Here is an 11,397-nt window from a genome sequence, read left to right on the forward strand (position 1 = left end):
AGGGGATTAAACTGCCGTTGTTGTTGTTGTGTTGCAAAAAGTGCAACGATACCTAAATGCTTTTTGTATTCTTTATCTACCCCTTGCTTGGCATTGTTTGTTATGCTTTTTTATTTATGGCACAACCGGTGGCCACAGAGGAGACATAAATGCGCTGCATGCTGTTGCATAAATGATGTGTGCCACTGAGTGGCGCAGCTATGGTGGCGGAGTGAGTTGCGGGCGGTGATGAAGCCACTGCAATGCAGTTGCGTTGCAATGTCGCATGTGGTGCATGCAACACTTGCTCAGCGCGTGGTGGTGGTGTTAGCAGTAGCGTTGTTGCAACAACCATTTCTTTTGCAATGAAATGACGACGTTAAACGTAGTTTGTTGGTATTCTCTCCTTTTGACAGCCGCCAGTTACTTGTTGTTGTTGTTTGTTTTGCCTGTCGTTGTCTTGCGGTTGTTTGCGTAGTTTCACTAAGTCGTTTTGTTGCTGTTCTTTCGCAGATAATTGTTGGTAGTATTCCGTATTTATTTTTTATTTTTTGCTCATTTGCCCTCTGTTGCATTTATTTCCACCACGCATCGTGCTGCATGCAATAGGCGGCAAATATGTCGCAGTGCCTGGCAAAGACAAGAGTGCAAATAAAAATAAAAAGGGGAAAAGAATGCAAAGATATTTCATGGCGGCTGCACAGTGAAACTTTAGGGCTACACCCATATCAATTTGAGATCTTGTGGGACTTTAGATTTAGAACGAAATGTCAACCTAATCAATATAATGGGACAAAAATGGCTTGTATTGGTTTCCAGCGAAACGAGCTAGGGAGATCATTAACAAAGATGCAAGTATGGGTAGGGTTGCCAGATTTTTTTTGTGTTTGAGTTATTTGCATTAATTTTAAACTGCATACATATTTATAAATAAGGTGGCACCTCTTCCCGTTTAAGGAATGAATATTTATTTGATTTGCGACTTCTGTAATCGATAAAAATACTATTAAAGAAAAATAAAAATTGAATGAATGCGAGATAAATTAAAGTTAGGCAAATGTGTGCAAGTGGAAGCCATTTAATGGAATATCTTGTTTATTTTCAACTTTTCTATAGACGCGAGTATTTAATTTTTTTTGTAAGTTATAAAATGCAGTAAAATATTAAATAAAATAAAGTTTGGAAAGTGATCAAAAATTATTGCGTATCTTCATGACTTGAACCACTGTGCAGATATGCTAACCTACAAATGCGCTTACGCACATTTCACAGACGCCTACCTGAGTCAAATTGCGCACATACACACATACCACAAGTACGAATATGGCCGAGTGATGTGCGACCCCACGTTGCTTGAGTATTGCACTTGCACTTGCAACTTGCAGCTTTGGCCATGGCTGCCACATGGTTGTCACACTTGCCTGCGCTTGCCTTGCAACCCGCTGGATGCATAATTTAAGCGCTGCTTGAGCGCGGATGCACGCAGTGGCAAGTCACCTATGTACATACATACATAAATACTGGATGTTGCCGATGTGGCGACGCGCCGGTGTGTTCTATATTTGCTTTTGTAACTGCTGCCATTACACCTCTCTCTTCTCTCTGCGCCATCGTTTTGACAAATGCTTTGGTTCTTCTTTCCTTGCTTTATAGCCGTGTTGCTTCTACCTGCCATTTTGTTTTGCTGCTTTTGCCTTTATTGGCATTGTTACATCGTAAAAAGATAATAATTTAATGCAATCAGCGGTGCGCCGCAGTTTGATGTAGCCCCGCCCAATGTTGACTTTTTTTTTGTAATGTAAACGAGTTGAAAGTGGAAAATGACTGCACTCAGGATAGGCGGCGGTATTTATATGAGCCACGGAATGATGTGGTAAAATGTATGCAGCTATTAAAGCTGCTCTCGAATGCTTGTGACGAGTGTGTAGGTATCCAGCGTCAAGTTCAAGACCAAAACGAAGATAATGGCTAAGACCCAAGACCAGAACCAAGTCCGTGAAAAACAAAAAAGACCAAGAACCAAGTTAATACTACAACCAAAACCAAGACCACAGGTCATATTGACCAAAAAAGGAAGTGACAAGACAAAAGAGAGAAAAAATAGGAATAACCGATAATGAGGAAGTACGAATAGAATATTGCTGGGCAAATAATGCACGAGGCTGCAACTGACTTACATATGTATGTCTATGTAAGCTGCATAGCGCTCGCAAAAAAAAGGCTGACTTCCACACAAAAGTAGAGAGTTGTGATTTAGTTGGCTTTGGAACCTCTTTAGATTCACTCCGATCGACACGCAGGAACATGTTACCAGTTTTTAATTTTAGGCATATGCAGATGGAAGTATACAGCGGCTTTATTCAGCTGGATCTGAGAACAGAAAAAGTTGGTCTAAGTCTTTAATTACCATTTGGGTTTCAAGATATGCAAGTCCGCACTTCCTTACAGTTATGTCGTTGCAAGTATATTAAGTGTTGGCTCTTTGGAAGTCACAGTGGTAGAGAGTTATACAATGATCAGGAAGTCGGAATTTGAAATCTATACGAATTTTTTTTTTTAGCAAGTTATTTCTCAGCAAATCTGCCCTTGGAGGTATTTGACTGATGGGAAGAAATAGATAGAAATAGATAAGATTTTTTATCAAAAAATCGCGAGTGCCCAGATTTCAAAACCAAAATCCCTAAAATATGTAAGCAGCAGTTGGAGGAACTGCATCCTCATATATCAACTTGCACTTAATAAATATATACACATTGGGATTGATGCGCTATGAAATAGGAAAAATTAATAAATTTTACGTAAACAACAACAGAAATAACAGCAAGGACATGTAAAAAAAAAACGATATAATTCAAAGAAACGCAATCCTCCCTTCAAATATTCATAAATCATTCATAAGTGTGTCGTACTAAGAGATGCCTTCGTTAACATGCCAGTAGCAATAAATACAATTCAATAAAAAACGAACGATAAATATTCCCAAAGCGTTAAAGCACTTCCGCAACCAATTTCGCAAAAATTTCCAAAGTAGCGACGGAAAAAATCAGCGGCGCTTAAATCGACAAAAAAAAAACACACACATCTAAGGGTTCAACTCCGCCCCTGCGTGACAATTTTCGATGAATGTATATTTTTTATTATTTTCCTTTTTTTTGCTGTCTTTGCGAAATCGGCCGCCGAGGGACCATTGCAAAATTTGTATGCTTTGTTTCATTTATTTACAATCAAAAGCTGGCTAAATAAAGCGTGGAACAATGTCACTGTTGCAAAGTAAACACCCCAACTCCTCTCGTCTCCACTCACTGTCTGCTGACTTTTGATTTGCCATGACTTGGGAAAAATTGAACCCTTTTTGAAATTCAATAAATTATAACCAAATTGACTTTCAGCCATCGCAATTTTATTGCTGCCATTTGTGCATCCGTACGCGCGTTGTCCTTTCGTGCAGTTACTGTCGCAATTGAGTATTGTAAGTTTCATTTGTCTAATTGTGAGAATGTGCGAGTGCGAGTGCGTGCGTTTGCGCGCCTTACTTGCAATATCGCGAGTTACCATTGTCCTTTTTCGTCAACGCCCAACCCCTTAGAACGCAGTGCTCGGTTAAGCCTAATCTAATGCGTTTTGATTTATGCTCATCCTTTGCAACACTTACGTAACATACATAAGTAGTTATTCATGTATAAACTTCACAAGCAAGTGTTTTCACACTGCATCCGTGCTTCACGCGGATTCTTTCAACTTTGTAATTACTTCATCCTTTTGACTTACGTTTTATAGGAAGCTTCATCTGCACTTCAAATAAATATTCATATTTGCTTTTGTTGATTGACTTCATCACCCCGTTATGTACATACATATGTATGTTTGTATATGAATGCGTTCGTACCCCTAAAATATGTATGTATGTGCATCTTCGACTTCGTAAGCAAACAAAAATCCATAAATTTTCGATTGAATCAACAGAAGCGAACCTAAAAGTTATGAATGCATTTTCGTGTGAGACCCTGTAGGAAATGGTACCTAAATTTTAAGCTAGCTAGTGCATGCTTGAAGAAATAAAAATTTCACAGAAGCACCTCTATGTAAAATAATATCGCGAATACTTGAGTCTTCAGATTTCTCGCTTCAGGTCGTGATTTTGAGCATTCTAGTTAGCTAAGGGCGTAAGGAGAAAATTAAGGTCAAGTGCTTCCTTCGAATTATCAACTACTAAGAGGCAGAAAAGTTCTTAAAGTGTCCGATGTTTTTTTTTTTTGAAATCCAAGCCTTTCTAATAGAACTTACCTTTGGAAATAGGCATTGAATACCAACTGAAAAAATGAATCTTAACATATGTGTAAACGCCAATCTATTCTTATTATCATGGCAGTATTTTTAGGACTGGTTCCAAGCCGAAAGTAAATTCAGCGCATCTATGCTAAACATCTTGGAATGCAAGAGTGCCTTTAAGGCTGTTTCAGCGGTCTTAAAGGAAACTTTCTCATTTATTCAAAGAGCCAGTGGCCCCTGTGGTCTTAGCAACGGCTGACCGCGACAGAGTATCGATAACCCTCAAATCACATAAACCTTCGTCCCAGTGCTATAAGCCAAAATTTGCGGTGTTTCCGTAAGAATTTCTCGTTCATCCCTGGGGTGTCAAGGCATTCCGTATTAAGCTATTTAACTAATTAAAACGTTTCATTTTCTTGCTGTTTCATCAAACAAACTAAACCATGCTCACTGATCCCGTTTTTCTAAGACCAAATTTGGACAAACAATTATACGAAGATATTGATTTGTAAGTTGAGTTTGTTGCGACAGTCGAGTTGCCGTTCATTTCCTACAGGCCAACTTCCCTACACCCAAGAGAGACTCGTTTCATTCATAGCCAAGTTGGTGTAGGCGATATTGAATATTAAAATCAAATAAATTTCCAATGAGTTACACAAACTCAACGAACGGAAACATAAGGAAAGGAAAAACAAAAATTACCAAACTTCATAGTAAAAAAAAAACAAACCGCTTTTGTTGTGATTTTAAAAGGATGTCGAAAAAGGATACCCTTCAAATGCACGATCTGTTGAATAAAGTAAATGGATAAGTGAGCGAATGGCAAATGTGCGCCAATGTCAATCCACTCAGCGGTGGCCATCACTCAAGTGAATTGCAGGCGTTGCTTGTTGCTTTTGTTGCTTCCGCAGTTTCCGTTTCTCGGCTTTTTAGGTTCATTGAGTCTACTACTTTTCATTTGATTTGCCATTTTTTGCTTTGAGTATTTTTTTTAACTTTTTCAACTTTGTAGCTTCTAAATACTATATGTATGTATGTATGTATGTATATATGTCTTTGCTCTTTACCGTTAACTTTTTCTTTGCTTGTCAAATTGACTTTTTAATAAGTTATGGGTCCACTTGGTTACACTCTTTGATTTGGCCAAACCGTCGATATCACTGTAGAGCCATTGGCCATAGGAGATGGGCATGCATTAAATATTTACAATCAATTCATATGCTATCTGAAGAGTAAATGTGCGGGCGAGTGTGCTTTGGGATACATATTTGAGTTACAGCAGTTGGGCAAAGAAAGAATTTCCTGCACTCAGCTTTTCGTTTTCCACTTCATTACATCGCATTTGCTCGGAATGATGAGTATGAAAGGGCGATGAGTATGTATTGCCTATGCCCACTTTGGATAGAGTGCCACCATGTCCACAGCTAGGATTTGAAGTAAGTTGGCCCTTTGAGAATTATCTAAATGTCTATCTTTTACAAATCCTCTTAATCAGGCCTAACGAAAATTAAATTTTCTTTAGGTAGATAAATTTGTAATTGAACTTGATCAATAGAACTTTTTTAACTCCGTTTTTGGTGCAACTTCGAGAATTCGTAACTTCAAAGCTCCTCCATTTCGGAACAAATTTCTTTTAAAAAATAGTTTTTCATTTTGTTGGGATAATTGATTGAAATTTTGAATTTAAAAAATCAATGTCATTTCGAACAAATGAATCTAAATATACAGATATATAGATGCATGTTCATCACACTGTCACTGCCCGATTGGAACTCGTCTGGTAATAGTAAAGGTCACATTCGATCTGTCTTGCCGTAATTGCCTGAAGGTGGAATCACTTCAATACTTTCCACAAGGCTTTCAAGATTCGCGGGACTATGATTGAAGTATATTGGGTTACACTTTATTAATAACTCTAAGGATCTCTCGGCTATTGGAGTAGTGATCTCTGTGTTCCAAATCAGATGGTATGACTAAGGACAATCTCAATAACGTCCAAGCGTGTCTCGATTCAGGGACGATCTCCTAGCCTAAACTTACACTCTAGTTTCGTTTGAACGCGATCAATACATGATTAAAATATGAAAGAAGTATATTCCTAGTAGGAGCGATATATACAGCACTACTAACATAAGTACTTAAAGATAAGTTTAATTGAATTCACTTTAAATTAAGTGCAAAAATCAAACGAAGTATAATTTATTCCAAGTAGATATGCATTTCAAATTAATACTCGTTTCTTACAATTTAGATACTTTAGTAAATTATATGCATTACGCATATGCAGACTGTAGACCACAGGTGTAAATATGTAACCACTTAAATTTCCGAAATTAATTATTTTTGGAATATTTGAAGTAAAGATACAGCTAAAGCCTTTTCGGAGCCTAGAAGTAATTACAAACATATACATAAGTAATTAAGTATGTAAGTGTGAAGCATCCCTGCAGAAAAAAATGATAAATTGATAAAAAATAACCTACATGTACATAGTTAACTTTTTTGCGGAATTTCTATAAAATATATAATCTATAATTAACTACAAAAAACTAACTTGAAACTAGTTGGCAGTCGGGAGATTGTTTTCATTAAACAAGTTTCTATTCAAATATCCTCTTACAAATTTTACTTTGAATACACTTTTTTGTGTACTTCGCAAATACTTTTTCGAATTCAGGACAAATAAAATGAAGATTGAAATTTATATTTTCATTTTGGATTTATGACTGACGGAATTCGAATATGGGACCACCTACAGCAGAAAATGCAAACAAATAAGAGATGTTAAATAAAGTAAATAAATAATTGCATGGTCTACACTTTTGTCTACTCTAATTTTTTTGACAAATCTTACCGTTTAGCTGAGAGATGGTAAAAATCACTTTGTGTGACCTTTTACCTTGAATAATTTAATTTATAGTGGTGTTCGTAACATTCGAGGAACGACTGCCGCGCTGTTTTGGATTCGGCGGTTACAGCGCCATTAAAGAAGAAGAAGTTCGTAATATTCGTACGAATTTTCAGCTTTATGAAAATCTAACTTGACCGGGCTGTAAATAGAGAAGCTACTAAAAATATTAGTCACGGGGGTTAAAATATACTTCAATTAAGTAGGTTGCCAAGTGTTAATTTATGGTAAAGAAAATTGTGCTACGATTTTGAAAATTAACTTTACAATTGAAAATACGCCATTTTAAAAGATTTCCCCATATATGTACTATATAAGTGAGTGCATACATACATACATATGTATGTATATGCAGCCTGCAAAATTAAGCTGATTAATTTTGCGAAACTTTTGTAATGCCCACAACAAATGCATTTGTTGTGATTCCCATTGTTTGTTGTTGTTAATGATGTTTATTGCTATTTTAGTTCAGTCTGCTGCTATTTTATTGCTTTTTATAGTCCTGGTTTTCGTTCTCTTCACTTGGTACATACATATATATTTTATTATTGCATAAATGCCTGTATGTACAGTGACGAGCAAAACTGTAACATGGTGTAACACTTTTTATTTCAGCCATCGCTATATTTCCCAGTTCTAACGACTTTCATTCTTTTGTTGTATATTCTTGTTGGTACATCCCTACTCCCTCTCTCATAACGAATTGAAGTCAATACAACAACAATAAAAAACCTAGCAGACAAAAATGTAATTTAAGGCAGATGTTACAGTTTTGCACTCACTCTCAGTTTCGCAGTTGACAGTTATCTCTTACTTAGTTGGAAGTCAGATGACTTTTTTCTCTATTCTAATTTATTGAAGAACTGATCACCAGTAAATATTATAGTTAATCAGGAACCATAAATGTAAATAATAGATTTACTGCGGAAAGGCGGGACCGCACGAAAAGTGGCAAAAAATTGTGGAATTTACTACTTGAAAATGTTAAGACTGAGAAAAAATATAGCCTTAAGTGTTCTCAAGGACAAAGGAAGTCTGTCAAAAAATATTACGGTACGATATCTTGTGAACTTAGCAACAGGTAGCGATGCAGCCACTATTACATAAGCGCTTAAGGTATTAAAATTGAATGCAAACCAGTAGACAGCGAGGCGAAGAATTGTCAAATTGAACGCTAAGGCATAATAAAAGAAGCAAAAACCATTTTGATCAAAATACATGTGCGAGAGTGGCAGCATTTTGCTACATCGCACGAAAACCGAACCGTTGCCTCTTGGATATGTTAGGCCGTTCAGAATGCAATAAAAAACATATTTTTAAATTTCAATTGAAGGGTATTTGGTCTGACAAGACTAAATTAATCGCTTTCAATCAGATGGCCGGGCATGGTATTGGGTCAAAGACCCAAATTAAGTCCATGCGCAGCATGTAAGGCAAACTGTGAATAACAGTGGTCGGTCAATAATAGTTTGGGGTTGTATTTCAAAAATTTTCTTGGTGTGTTAGTACACATTATGCGTACGGAACAGTATCTGTTCATATTTCAACAAAATTTGCAAGATGTAGTCGAAAAATGAGAGTTTCTGCTGAAAAATCACTCAAAACATACTGCATATGTTCGCAAAGACAGGATGCAAAAGCAAAAATTTGCTATTTTGAAATGACCTCCACAATCCGCGAATATGAATCTCATTGAGAATTTGCGAAAACAACTAAAAGCACAGCTTACTAAGTATCTAAGTCCATAAAATCGAGTACATGAGCTGTGAAAGCAAACTAAGGATATACCTCCAGAATTTTTACAGAGATACAAATAAGGTATGCCAAATCGCATCCAGGAACTGAAACAAGCAAAAGAGTACTGAACATTGTGTTAATAGTTCTTTTTTTTCGTGAAAATTGTTAAAAAGTTCTTAAAAATATATGAGTGCAAAACTGTAACATCTGCCTTAATTTACATTTTTGTCTGCTGGTTTTTTTATTGTTGTTGTATTGACTTCAAATCGTTATGAGAGAGGGAGTAGGGATGTACCAACAAGAATATACAACAGAAGTATGAAAGTCGTTAGAACTTGGAAAGATAGCGATGGCTGAAGTAAAAAGTGTTACACCATGTTACAGTTTTGCTCGTCACTGTATGTATGTATGGATGTGTGGAAGTCTGCATAAGTGGTTTATTGTGGTATTTTCCCTACGAAAGTTGCACTTCTAAGTATTGTTATCCTCCTTTGGTTGTTGTTGCTGCATTCGGCCACAAAAAACCACTCTCAGCAAAGTAATAAAGCACTTGTTTCAATTTCAACTTTTTAAGATGCTATCGTAAATAGCCACATGCGCATATGTAAAGAAATTTATAACTATGCGAAAACTGCTTGCATATATGTACATATATGTATGCGTGATTATATTCGCATCCTTTTGCGTTTGTGAGTATCCTTGTCGACTCTAAAATGCAGTTATTCGTCAGCAAGTGTGTTCTTGCGCATTTATTTGGCCTTTTCTTTGCCAACACTGCTGATCTTTTGCCAACGCCTCACTTCCGTGCATACACCTCGTAAATAAATATACATACATATGTTTTTACACATACATACATACATATGTAGATACAAAAACATTACATGTAGGCTAACATTCACTCATCCAGTTCACCCAGTTCAGACACTCGGTTTGACCATTGCACTGACCTTTTCACTCTGCTTGCATTCTATTGCCTCAACTTGTTTGTGAATTTGCTCGGAAATTTATTGCACTTGGACTGAGACAACGTGGAGTGTCTAATGCTCACAAATGTGAAAAAACGATTGGCATACTTTTTTTTAAAAATAAAATTGAAATCCCTGCTAGAAATTCCATTTGAAAAATGTTTGACAAAAATGTCTAAACTGTGTGTGTCAAAGAACCTGCAAATGTGTAATTGCTTTTTTTTCTGAACTTTTTTTTGATTATTACGGGTTTATTAAGAACCTTTTTGTTAGCGTGTACTCGCGCATCAACGCTTAGATAATGAAATGCCTACTTTGTATATGTAATTTCCTAGACAGCGGTATGGTAGAAAGTGCTCTCTTAATCGTAATTGAGAGTCGATTGGTAGAATTGGTGGAGGTCTTATGCGATTACTTCCTTCCGTTTCATACAAATGAAGTCAAGTCCTTCTCCACCTCGTCTTTCCATCACAGAGGAGGCCTTCCTCTACCACTGCTACCAGAAGCGGGATCCTCATTGAATAATTTCAGGTCTGGTATTCGCTGACGCCAATGTGCAAAGGTCCCTTAAGGCTTCCACAGAATATTTCTCTTGAACACTCCAAGGGCCGCCTAATCGGATGTTATCATTGCCTTCCTTCTGTTCTATATACAAATACGGACATGATGAGGGACACAACCACTTCTGTGTACAACGGATCACCTTCCGCCCATCATCCGCCTTCGTGGAAATGGAACAGACATACACACTGTGAGTTCTGGGAAATAGTTGGGAGACCTACAAAGGCCAGGAGCCAGGCGGAGGGGACGCTAATCTTCTCAGATTATCCGCTGGGAATCAATCTATTTTTTTATCGTCTGTTTTGAATAGGAGATACCAAATGAGAGCTTTTTCTTGAAGACGACAAGATATCAGATCAGGTTTCGTAGGCTTCTCCGAAGTTATCAAGACAGAGGTGTTTTCTCTTTAATTCCCCAAGGCACTTTTGTCTTTTATAAGGGATGCTGAGAGTATTCCCTGCCTGCAGGAGTGCGGAGTCCATCATTGGGATACAAAAAGCATTAAGATCAGCTCAGCCCAATTTAAATCGATCCCGAACCCACATAAATATTAGTATACCAAATCGAAAAAAAAACAAAAAATAATAATTTGGAATTTGTAAAATATTTCTGCCACAAATTAAAGATCAAAGCTAACACAACCAACATTTTGAGTTTCAAGCATCTCAATCATCTGTGTTTTGCAATCCAGGATCGTATTTTAATATATCAACACAAGCTACTAGAATCAGGACGCCATACTGAGCTCTCGACATGTGTGTTGATCAGCTCAAGGTTTGATTTTACATTACATACTACATAGTTTCCATGCAGCTTGTTGAATATCATATTAATTACAAAATAGAAAATTAAAATATGCCTACTCTATAAATACTAAGTATGTACATGCATCCGCAAATGATAAGAGTAAGGCAATGAGTGTCGTTCAGGCATCTGCAGTCAATCTGTATATAACATTGAAGTAACTTTGCCAAT

Source organism: Rhagoletis pomonella, unplaced genomic scaffold (assembly GCF_013731165.1).
Source record: "Rhagoletis pomonella isolate Grant_MI unplaced genomic scaffold, Rhpom_1.0 Rhpom_scaffold_00002, whole genome shotgun sequence".
In the NCBI taxonomy this organism is placed as follows: Eukaryota; Metazoa; Arthropoda; class Insecta; order Diptera; family Tephritidae; genus Rhagoletis; species Rhagoletis pomonella.